This window comes from Camarhynchus parvulus, chromosome 1, assembly GCF_901933205.1.
Source record: "Camarhynchus parvulus chromosome 1, STF_HiC, whole genome shotgun sequence".
In the NCBI taxonomy this organism is placed as follows: domain Eukaryota; kingdom Metazoa; phylum Chordata; class Aves; order Passeriformes; family Thraupidae; genus Camarhynchus; species Camarhynchus parvulus.
This window is the reverse complement of record NC_044571.1, coordinates 79786505-79798195: the sequence shown is the minus strand read 5'-3', so window position 1 is coordinate 79798195 and position 11691 is coordinate 79786505. Positions and strand designations below refer to the sequence as shown.

Sequence of the window (11691 nt, the reverse complement as noted above, 5' to 3'; positions counted from 1 at the left end):
TTTGTAAGTCTAACCACTAGTAAAGCTCTTTCTTAACCAATACTTTACAAAAATTACAACTAAAACACTGTTCTGTAAAAAACAGTTTCACAAAAAGTAATTTCTGCATTATACTTTTCACCCTTCAGAAAAGGGGGGAAAAGATAAAAGCATTGTCAATACATATGAGCAATAATGGTGTCTTGCTATGTAGTCACCAACAAAGTTCAAAATTCAGGCAAGTATATGGAAAATTTTTTCTTCATGCTCATGCCTCATTCTTCTACTGCTATCTGCTATCCAGACCTTTTATTGGTAGCAAGCCCAGAAAGGCAATTGTAACCCATTGAATGCCTCTTCCTATGTTGGTGGTCTGGGGCTCTCAAACAGAAAGCAATTGCATGAAAACAAGCAATCTCTCACACTGAAAATCACTGGTAGTATACTGAATCAAGTTAGATTATGGATTAAGGAGCCAGTGAATTATGACTGATTACCTTTTCAAAGTAACTCACATAGCAGCCTTGGGGGACAGATTGTATTAAAACAGTTCCAATATGCAAATAGTTTGATACTTTGAAAAATAGCAGTGTTGTTAACATTTGGCCTGGTGATGGAAAAAGTGTATTAATTTGCCCAAGCAACTGTCTCTAAACCAGCTTATAAATAGCCCTGTACATTAATTCAAAGTGAAATGTCAGTGTTTCATAATTTATGATATTATGCTGAGATTAAGCTTCAATAGCTCACTACTGGTTCAGTTAACATCAGGTCTAAAACTTGCCTTCCTGTCTCCTGAACCTTGAATCTTTGGGAAAACCTTTCCTTTCTGCTTGGATTTATATTTATTTATACTATCTGAATTATTTATGAAAATTTCAATGCAATTTACTGAGTTAAGAGAATGTGAAATACTCTGTTGTCACAGTGGTTTACTCACATCTTCTTGAATCTGATTGTCTTGGCAGGAAAATGAAGAGAAATTCCTGCTTCTCAGGATATGAGAGTCCAAAAGCTGTTTGCTGGTCTCTATCTGCAGAGCATGCTGACATTATGAATCAGACATAGAATTATATAATCATAAAATTGTCAGAGCTGCAAGAGACTTTTAAGACCATTGAGTCCAATTGTCAAACCAGCACTACCAGTGTAATCCCTGTACCACTAAACTGCCACCCAGTGCCAGATCCAGATGCCTTTTAAACACCTCCAGGGATGGTGACTCTAGCAGCTCCCTGGGCACCCTTTCAGTAAAAAGTTTTTTTCTAATAATAATCTAATCTGAATCTCCTGTGTTTCAGCCTAAGGCCATTTCCTCCAGTCCTCTCATGATGAAAGAGACCAGGTTCCCCCTCACCACATCCTCCTTTCAGGTAGCTGTAGAGAGTGAGCAGCTCCCCACTGAGCCCCCAGTTCTTGAGACTAATCATGTCACCACCTTTCCAGTATCATATCATAGAATGCTTTGATTAGAAAGGACCCTTGAAGGCCATCTGGTTCCAGTGCCACTGCCATGGACACCTTCCGCCAGAGCACAGAGAGAGCCTCATCCAACCTGTCCTTGAACACTTTCAGGGACATCCAAAACTTCTCTGGGCAACTGTACCAGTGTCTCACTGCCCTCAGAGTAAAGAATTTATTCAACCTGCTCTGAATCATCTTTCGCAATAGTATAAATTTTACCGAACCTGACAGATACACAACTATAAAATGGTGACACGGGAGACAATATGATTCTTTCTGCCCCAGTTATTCCTTAAGCCTAATTTGAGAACTCACCTCTTTGAAAAAAAAAAAAAAGATAATGAGATTGTTATAGACGAACAAAAATGTTATATACATGCAAAATGGTCTTGTTAATCAACAGAGCTCCCTCCCTGCTGGAGAAGCTCCAGAAGAACAACAGAAATCATTACCATGCTGGTAGGATTGATTAATTAGGAAAACAGCTTTTACTAATACTCATTAGCATTTATACATTGTAAAATCCACTAAATATATGTGTAAATAACTTTCCTAAAGTGACAACTAAAGGTGCCTGAAGGGTGCCACATGATGTTGTTTTCTGCTTGTGTGGGTTTTGCAATACAAGAAACATTTCTGCATTGGCTAAAAAAACCTCTAGGAGGGAGCTGGAATAGGAAGAGAACACACAGAAGGCACATTCTGAGACATGAGACAGGTTTGACATAAGAGCACACAAAAGCTGTATGCCAGGGCACATTCTAATGTGGCCAGACAGGGGACAGTGTGGAATATAGCAATAAATCCAGGGTTTTATGGATGCTGCTACCAGGGAAAGTGTAGGTAAGGACTACACAGCCCCTTTAGAGCCTCAGAAAAACACAGTGAGGAGCAGGATCATCTCTCCCTCCCAGGACTAAGATTTGGACATGCTCTGGTTCCGTTTGAGGAATGGGGTAGCAAAAGCAGACACACTCAGCAAGCATCTGTGCTGGCCCAGATGCTATCTGTTAGTGCCTTTTGTTTCACAGTATGAATTTCTGTGTAGAGGACTTTCAAATAATGTGGTTTAAATTTAGAAAGTGACCATTCAGTTATCAGTGCCGTTGAAAATTATAATGAAATGGAGCCCAATAACTCCAAAATACTGGTCAAAAGATGATTATCTGTGTAATGTGTGTTTTCTGGAGTTTATGTGCAATTATCAAACACTATTTTTAGTCTGGGTTTCAGGAGAGTTCTGTTTAGTTCTTGGCTCTGCCACAGACTTCCTGCATGACCTTGGGCAAATCGGTTTCTTTCTCAGTGCCATCTGCAGCATAATACACTTTCCTCCCACTCTAAATTTGTCTTGTTGATGTGGATTATGGGCCTTTTGGAATAGGAAATCTCCTCACTGCGTTCATTTAGTGAGTGGCACATTGAGGTTCTGAACTTGTGACTTCTAAATAGCTTTTTAATGCATCAAGATCACCTTCCATGACCAGTGTAACCAGGTGGTGGGTACAAAATCATTAGCTCAATTGTAGATTTCAGACAAAGCTGGGTTTTGCTACATGCTCCCATTGTAGAACTTTTTATTTCAGCTGCTAAATTTTACAAGCACTTTCTGTATTTATTTTCCTTCTCCTTTTTCACAGTGTAACCCATGCCCTCCTCCTTTGTAGTTATTACCCTGCGATTAGTGTGGAGCTGCTGGTTGGTTTGCTTACTTGTTTTTTCACCTTCACTCTAAATTACAGCAGCAAATTGCCCGGGGCACGAGTGTTTTATGGAACCGGCTGCTGGTCCTCACAGGGACCTTCTTACCTGTACCTGGCTTTAGCAGTTGTGACCTGCAGCCCAGTGGGAGGCATGGACAAAGTGAGAGAGCAGCAGACTAGAAAGCAGACAAAAGTAGCAGCATTTCAGAGCTCTTGCAGAGCAGGGAATAGCTGAAGGTAGACATTATTAAAAAAAAAAAACAAAACCAAAAAGGAAAAAGATGTTAAAGTGAACCTTCTCTTTTTCTCCTGAATGAGATACCTGATCAGGCAGGGGCCTGGGCTCTACTGCTAGTGAAAGAAACAAACTGAACAGATGATCAAACAGGTGCCTCATCACAACTTCCTATTAAAACAGGCAGAGTGAGAACTTGGATATCAACTCACAAGCGCAGAAGGCACTAAATATATTTCCTTCCTACTAAAGCTAAAGGGACCAGCTCTTTGGACAGGTGTAGCTTTCGCAGCAGAGTCACAGGCTCTTACAGACCTCTGGCTCAGCCACCCAACTGCCCTCACAGGCAGGTTGCCATCGGGCTGCCACCCGGGAGCGTGTCCCCGTGCTCAGCCAGCGGCCACCCGCGGAACCGTGTCGGAAGGTACCGGGCTGGCGCTACTCAGCGCGGGGACCAGGCTCCCGCCGCCCGCCCCCGCGGCTCCCGGCAGGGCTCGGAGCGCAGGTGCCGGGGGCGGCCGTCGGTGAGCGCAGAGCCGGCACTGCCCGCTCGCCCGCCCGGCGGCAGGACAAGGAGCGGGGACACCCGCGGGCAGCGGAGGACACGGGGCGGGGCGGCGCCCGGAGCGGATGACCTTGGGCGAGTCCCCTGGAGGGCAGACATTCCACGAGCGTCTCCTCGACCTCCCGTGGGCCGGGTCCGGGCGGTGGGAGCCCCGCGGCGGGCGGGGCCGGGGCTGGGGCCGGGGCGGGCGGTGGCGGCGCGGTCCCTCCCCGCGGGCGGGAGGCGGGCGCGCTCCCGGCAGGCTGCGCTGGGCTGCGCTGAGCTCGGCGCGGCGCCGGGCGGGGAGTGCCCCGCTCTTCTCATTCCCTGCCTCTCGCCAGAGCCCGGCGGCGCCCGAGGCGGCATGGAGACCCAGCGCGGGAGGCCGCTGAGCAGCACCCGGAGCTGAGCCGGCCGGTGCGTACCCGCCTGGGACTCGGGGAGGGGCGCGGAGGCGATGGCGGAGAAACTTTCCGCCGGGCAAACTCGGCGGTGCGCGGGGGCTCGGGGGGATGCGGCCGCGACTCGGGGAAACTTCTGCCTTGGGGGCTCGGCCGCGGCAGCGTCCCTGCGCTGTGCCCGTGTCCCGCTGCCATCCCCGCACCGCTCCCTGTCAGCGGCCGGTCCCGCTCCCGCTCTGCCCGCAAGGTGCAGCGGTGGGCGGCTGCCCCGGGTGCGCTTCCCGCTTCGCGCCGGGGTTTAGCTCGCAAGCAGGCAAGAGCTGGCTTTTCGTGTTTTAAGAATTTCCTCGCCGCCTTTTAAGTGCTTTTATTTTGTAGTTTTTTGTTTGTGGTTTTTTTTCTTTTAAACTTGTGGCAGCTAGGGCGAGGGGGGTGTGCGTGTCTGTCGCTGCTCTTCAGCTGCAGTTGCTCTTGGCTGAGCCTGGGGACTGGCTGCAGCTGCTTGGGCTGGGGAGAGACGGGTGTCACCGGGGGACCTGCCTGTTCTATCTGTCTGTCTGTCTCTCTGTCCATCCATTTTTTTCCTCAATGTTTTTAGGAGGGAGGGCTTGCCTTGCCCTCCCCGTTCGCAGGCTCTGGAGCTGGGGGAGCGCTCTGTCCGGGACAGCGGGGGCAGCCGCCATGCCCCCTCGTCTCTGCCGGGCTTTGCTGGGGCTGCTCACTGCGGGTTCCCAGCCTCTGCACGCCCCGAAACTCGGACCCTGTGTGAGTATGAGTGTGTGTGTGTGTGTGTGTGTGTGTGTGTGTGTGTGTGTGTGAGGGCTGGGGTGTGCACCCCTGGGAAGGGAGCCTGCTCCGGCTGGCGATGGGTTAAATGTGGTGCTCCCAGCTCTAACTTCTGCTATTAAAATAAGTATTCCAGCCTCTCCTACCCACTCTTTTGAGTCCCGCGGGATTATTTGCAGGAGGAAAAGAGAGCCGCAGTGCCCCAAGGAATGCATCAGTGGGTATCTTTTACCTTTTTAAAATTTTTTTATTACTATTTTTCATGGTGGCTTAGTACCCTTGCTTTGTTGTCGAGAGGATTAAGCATTGCCGAGTGTCCTTAGTCCCAGATTCAATTAAAATAAATACAAATACATGGGGCATAAAGGAAAGTCAGCACTGGCATCCTGGCAGAGGCACTAGAGCATCAAGTTTGGTTAAAAGGAAGGGATTCGAGGAAATGAATGCTTCTGTTCATATCCGTCTGCTTTCCCTTTGCAGTGCTGTCAGACAGCTTAGAGAGGTGTATCTTTTGATTGAGGTTTGTGTGTTCTTAACCAACTTCTGTCCAACAGAAAGAAAGAAAAAGTCCTCTCCACAGGCACAGGTGTTATAACTTGTCTCTCATTCAGCAAATGCTTTATGAAATTTGGTTCAAGTCTTCAGCAAAGGAATTAAAAATCAGGAGAGGATGAACTATGAGGAATGCAGAGGAGAGTTGCTGCACCATTCTGCTTGCTGCCTGGGTGCTCTGCTTTCACTGAGGACTCATTCCTGGTCTCCAGCAGTTGTGGGAGGACGAAAGCAAAGCAGAACAAGGCAGAATAGCCTGGCTGGTACTTGTCTGTCTCTTCCTGCTGACATTCAGAGGGCTGCTCCTTCAAGTTAACACAAATTTCCTTTTGTTGCTAGGAGAGGACTTGGTGATGGGTGCAAGGAGAGAAGGAGTATTCTCTCGGATCTAGCTTGCTATTGAAGAGTGTTACTGAGAAAGAGCTTACAGGTGTGATCGTTATGTTCCAAAAAACACTAGAGTCTTGTTGAGAGAACCAGATGGGAAAAAATGTACTGCAGGACTGCAAGCTGTAGATATCCCTCTGTCTGATCCTTTGGTGGTGCTAGTGTTGTAGAAAATCAGCAGGTTGGCTGTGCTTGTCTTGATGCAGTAAACCATAGTTTTATTTACTTTTGTTCCTGTTTATTTTTAAGCTTGATTCTTAACAAAGCATCTGTTGGCATTGTAATGACTGTGCTCCGTACCCCCGTGCTGACAGTGTTTGGCATGGTTCCTGACTTGTGTGTTAACGTTACTGTGTTATGTTATCCTCTGCTGGACAGGGATGGAATATAGCTCTCCCCCCCCCACCCCAGGTTTCCCTAAATTGCTGGCTTGCTCTGTTTCTCACATGAGGGACTTCTGTCCCAGCAGGTTATGTTGTCGTGGCTCCTACCACGTTGCACTACTGTGATCTGATGTACTCTGGTTGATGGATTCTGTCACATACAATGAAATGAACAATTAGGAGGCGGTTAGGGTGTTTAGCCATTGCTTGTTAGGAGCAGTTTGAAGGTGCTGTTCCACTACAGATATATTTCTGTGCTGAGTTCTAAAATGTCTTTAGACACATGCCAACTGCAGTCATACAGCTTGTATTTACAGGCAGGTTTTTGTGAAGGACAGAAAGTTGGTTAGGATAAGGTTTGTTTTAGAATGATGTGCCAGTGTGAAACATCATGCTTCTGCATACAGGTCTGAATCCCTTACAGTTCAGCAGTGTCTTAAATTTCCTAACTGTTTGATGAGTATTTGCTTGCTTATGTGAAGGGTTTCATGACTTCTGCCTGCAGTACATAATACAAAAGCTCTTGGCACTGTTTGGACCCTTATTGTGCCGGCTGGAAGTTCCAAGGCAGAATGGGCATGGACTCAAAATTGCTGCGACAGAGGTGAAATCCTGGCTGTGCTGACTTCAGTGGGAGTTTTGCCACGGATGACAATGGGCCAAAACTTCAATCCAGAAGTAGTTCTACCTTCTTGTTGGTAATCCTGGTGTGTTCTCTAGGGAAGCTTTTGCTTTTCTGTTGCCACCCAGACTGAGTCTGTGAGGCAGAGAAGACAGAAGTCTCTTAGGATGTCATGCTGTGCCTTTCACAAGCACAGCATTCTTGGGAAGGAAATCAGGGCAGATAGGAGTGGAAACAAAACCCTAAATGTGGACACATGCTGACTGTCTTGCTGCTTGTGTCCTGAGTCATTCCCAGGAACATGGATCAAGAACTCTGAACTGAGCACAATTAGCTTCTTGAAACTGCAGAGGAGGGATCTGTCAATGCCTGCAGCCAGTGCATCTCCCAGTCCCTGCTTCTGCATTTGCAAATTATTGGTTTAGTGACAGACATTCAATATGTGAAGCAACAGTACATTCATTAATTCAACCCTACTTAGCCTGTACACACTGAGTGATTTTTCTGTATGTATGTGATCTAGTGAGTTATTCTCAGAGACACTTCATATATCCAGCATCTAGATAAATTTTTATGTTACATGACAGTGACAAATGGGAAGTGTTTGCCACTTTTTTTTCCACAACTTGAAAGGTATTTGGTACAGAATATCAGGATATGTATTTAATCAGTGCTGATTGAGAGCTAGTCCAGGTCATGACCATGTAATAAAACTGATAGTCACAGCAAGAAAGTATTGCTTCAGTTTATTATATCCAGTGGAATAGAAGACAGTTTTTTAATATATACCAAAAACGTGGACTGGGATTCAGGTATTTGAATCTGTGTGATTTTTTAAATTTTTTTTTTAGTGGAAACACTGTGGTGTCTGCAATTCCAGTGTAGACAGTTTTCTTTTACAGTACATTCTTCTACCTTGCATTCATGTCAGACTTTTGGGTATTTTTCTCCTGTATGATGATGAAAGCAATGAAAGTATAAACTAATGTGAAGCTGAGTAGTCTGTCTTGCATGTACATCCTTACTTTAACAGACTTAAATAAGGAGAATATGTTGGACAGTTATGAATTATACCTTGTTAATGTCTCTTAGCTTGTTTGCTATGAAGATTTATGCATCTAAAACAAAACAGTACTAATTCTTATTTACTTTATGTAAGTGCATGGGCCTCATTTTGTCCCCTTATAAAAAATTATACATGTCATAAAAGGCATTGTGTTAGACCCTGAAGTCATATTAGTGGTTAACATCTGGATGTGTGCATTAATGCAGGCAAGTTTTGGGCACTGTTAGTACTGTCAGGATGCAAAAGATGGCAGTGCGGTGAAGAGGGATCTGAGCAAACCCTGCTGGGCTGTTGTTCAAACCTCTGCTCTGGGATCTGCACAGACCTCCAGCTTCTGGGTTTGTGGTTTGATTTTTTTTTTTTTTTTACATAAGTGCAAATCAAAGAGCTGATGATAACCATCATTGTATCTTTGCTCTGTTTCTAAGCCCTAAATTATGTATTCTCTTCAGTGCTTGAACTTGAAGGCTGAGCTGGAGACAGGACTTGCTGGGTGCTGGACTAGAATATGCATCAAGTGATGCAGTGTGAGAGGAGAGATGCTGTTCTTAGCTTGCTTGTTTTTCTTAACTTGTGCAATGCTACAGGCTGGGGGACAAGTGGCTTGAAAGCTTCCCTGTGGAAAAGGATGTGGGGGTGCTGGTCAGCAGTGACTGAACATGATCCAGGGTGTGCCCAGGTGGCCAAGAAGGCTAATGGTATCCTGGCCTGGATCAGCAATGGTGTGGCCAGCAGGACCAGGGCAGGGATTGTCCCCTGTACTCGGCACTGGTGAGGTGACAGCTTGAATCCTGTGTTCAGTTCTGGGTCCGTCACTGCCACAAAGACATGGAGGGGCTGGAGTGTGTCCAGAGAAGGGCAGCGGAGCTGGGGGAGGGTCTGGAGCACAAGTCTGGTGAGGAGCTGCTGAGGGAGCTTGGGGGTGTTTAATCTGGAGAAAAGGAGGCTCAGGGGGGACCTGATCACTCTCATGGCTGCTTGAAAGGAGGGTGTAACTAGTGGAGGTCCATCTCTTCTATGTAGAAGAGATGTAGAAAGCCATAGGACAAGAAGAAATGGTGTCATGTCAGGGGATATTAAGATTTGCTATTAGGAAAAATTGGCTCATTGAAAGGGTTGTCAATCATTGGAAGAGGCTGCCAAGGGAAGTGTCACCATCCCTGGAGGGATTTAAGGATGTGTAGATGTAGACTTAGGGACATGGTTTAGTGGTGGGCTTGGTGGTGCTGGGTTAGTGGTTGGACTGGATGGTCTTCGAGGTATTTTCCAACATAAATGATTGTATGATTAGACTAAAATCTGAACTACAAAATACAGGGATTTTTGGGTGAAATTGGTGTGGCATGGGATTAGTAGCAGTGCTACCATTGATATGGAAACTTCCTGATTTCACTGTTTTTTTTTTTCTTGAAAGAATCAAGAGCAGACCTTGAGCAGGGTTGCAGGGATGTAGAGAGATGTAGGGTTTTGTGTTGGAAAATTCTCCATCATCTTATCGAGCTGTTGTTGATTTTGCTGCTGTTCTTGGTGTATGAGCCTGGTTACCATAATAATTATACCTAAATATGTCTATGCCTGTACTGCCTGTCATCCACAGTGAATCAAAGGCATGGACCCTGCAGGCACTTAAAACAAGTTAATACAAATGAAAAACACCAGTGGCTTTGCCTGGGGGAAAACAATATTTTATTTCTTTCTCCTAGATGATGACACTACTAATTGTATGGCTTCCAGTGTGTGAGTGTAACTTCCTTTGACATCAGTGCATGTTGGCTTGGTCATTACACATGTGCCAGCACAGTGCAGCCCCTGCTGCAGGGCTTCACTGGTGCTTTCTCCCTCCTCCTGCAGAGTCCACAGCTCTGTCCCTTGGCTGCAGAGCTGCTCTGAGAGATATGGCAATACGTGGGTGGCTTCTCTGGACTGAAATCCTCCTTCCTTTTCTAATATCTAATCTGATTTCTCCCCCTTTTTTAAAAATGCGTCCCTGATTTTAAGAAATTTAAATTTTTAAATGAGTTCGGCAGACCATCCTGAGATGTTCTGGGCTTTCTAGGCAGGTAGCCATCAACAGGCTGAGTTGGGCCACTTCTGTCTTCAGTGGAGCTGGTGGTGGGATTTAATGCTGACTGTAGTAGGAACCTGGACCATTCAGAGCTCTTGAAATCCTACCCTGCAGCATTTCCAGCTTCTTAGCTTGGTCCTGTAGAGCATCTGGGTAGAAGGAAATCTTTTTTGAAGACTTCCTGTAGTGCTGGTGAGAAATCGTCTGTCACCAGCACTGGAAATGCACCAGAAACACAACTTGTTTCTGCTTGCACTGTGCAAACCAGCCATAAATAACGTTTCTTCCATGTCTGTGCAGACTTCAAAGAGTCTTCCAGCTGTTGCAGGAAGCCTATTGAGAGAAGGTAGCTGCAAGTTTAATTGTAGCTTCAGGACTTTAGCTCAATCAAAATCCAAACAATCTGATAAAAAATTACAGACACTTGAATGTTGTCAAAGGTTAAAAGTGAGCCCTCTTCAGAACAGCTATTAATGGTTTAAATCTAAAAATAAAGGAACTTATTAATATTCCTAAATAACATTGAACATAGATGATTTTTGCATTTAAACCATCTGAGCACTTTGCATGATCGTGCAGGTTATATTTCTTGGTAAGCGCATATAATAGCATTATAAATGTCAGTTTTGCTATCAGATGTGTAGCGCTAGTATCTTCTTAATACTAAACATGATTTTGTCTCACATTGCTTAAACAAATCATGGCACCCAGAGTCTTAAAAGAATGCCTTTGTATTCTGTTACAGGGTGAATTTTTTTGATGACTCCTCACATTTCATGGAATCCTACTATGGTTTGGGTTGGAAGGGACCATAAAGATTAGGTAGTTCCAACTCTCCTTCCATGGGTATGGACACGTTCCACTAGATCATGTTGCTCAAAGCCCTATCCAAAATGGCCTTGAACACTTCCAGGGATGAAGTAGCTACAACTTTGCTGGGTAATCTGTTCCAGTGCCTCACCGCCCTTGCAGTAAATAATTTCTTCCTAATATCTAATCTAAACCTGACCGCTTTTGGTTTTAATACATTACCCCTTATTCTATCACTATGTGCCCTTGAAAAATGTTCACTGCTGTACCTATGGAATCTTTTCTTGTTGCCCTTTACATCCCTGGCCAGAATTAATTCTGTTAGTTCTTTGGTTTTCCTAACCTGCTCCCTTACTGCCATCCTCTGGAAGCTTCCTTTTTGTGTTTGAGTTTGTCCAGGAGCTTCTTGTCTATCCATGTGTCCATATTTAAATAAGCAGTTAATAATTTTGAGATATGCATGTGTGAGGTGGGTTTGGTTAGGTTGGTTGTTCAGGTTTGGTTTTTGAGTTCTTTTTGAAAGCTGGTAGAAAGCCTTTCATTCATCCTCCGTGTGGCTGTTAGGTAATGGCAGCACTTGCTGCAGTCCAGGTGAGTGAAGTCACTGCTTGCATGGCTGCATCTTTGTGGTGTGACTGCATGTGAGGTAGCATTGCCAGCTTGTGTTGGGATGACCTAGCTTTATGGATTTTTG

The 11691-nt window shown here is 45.5% G+C and overlaps 1 protein-coding gene across 2 annotated transcripts in view; it reads left to right on the top strand.

Annotated features, from left to right (window-relative positions):
- The first annotated feature begins 4159 nt into the window (after positions 1 to 4159).
- Positions 4160 to 11691, top strand: part of FAT3 (FAT atypical cadherin 3) — a 399343-nt gene continuing 391811 nt past the window's right edge. The window contains exons 1-2 of one of the 2 annotated variants that reach the window (XM_030955764.1): positions 4160 to 4342; positions 4925 to 5091. The gene's annotated coding sequence lies outside the window, so the exon portion shown is untranslated. The remainder of the gene's footprint in view (positions 4343 to 4924; positions 5092 to 11691) is intronic. The other variant, XM_030955753.1, reaches the window with a different exon arrangement.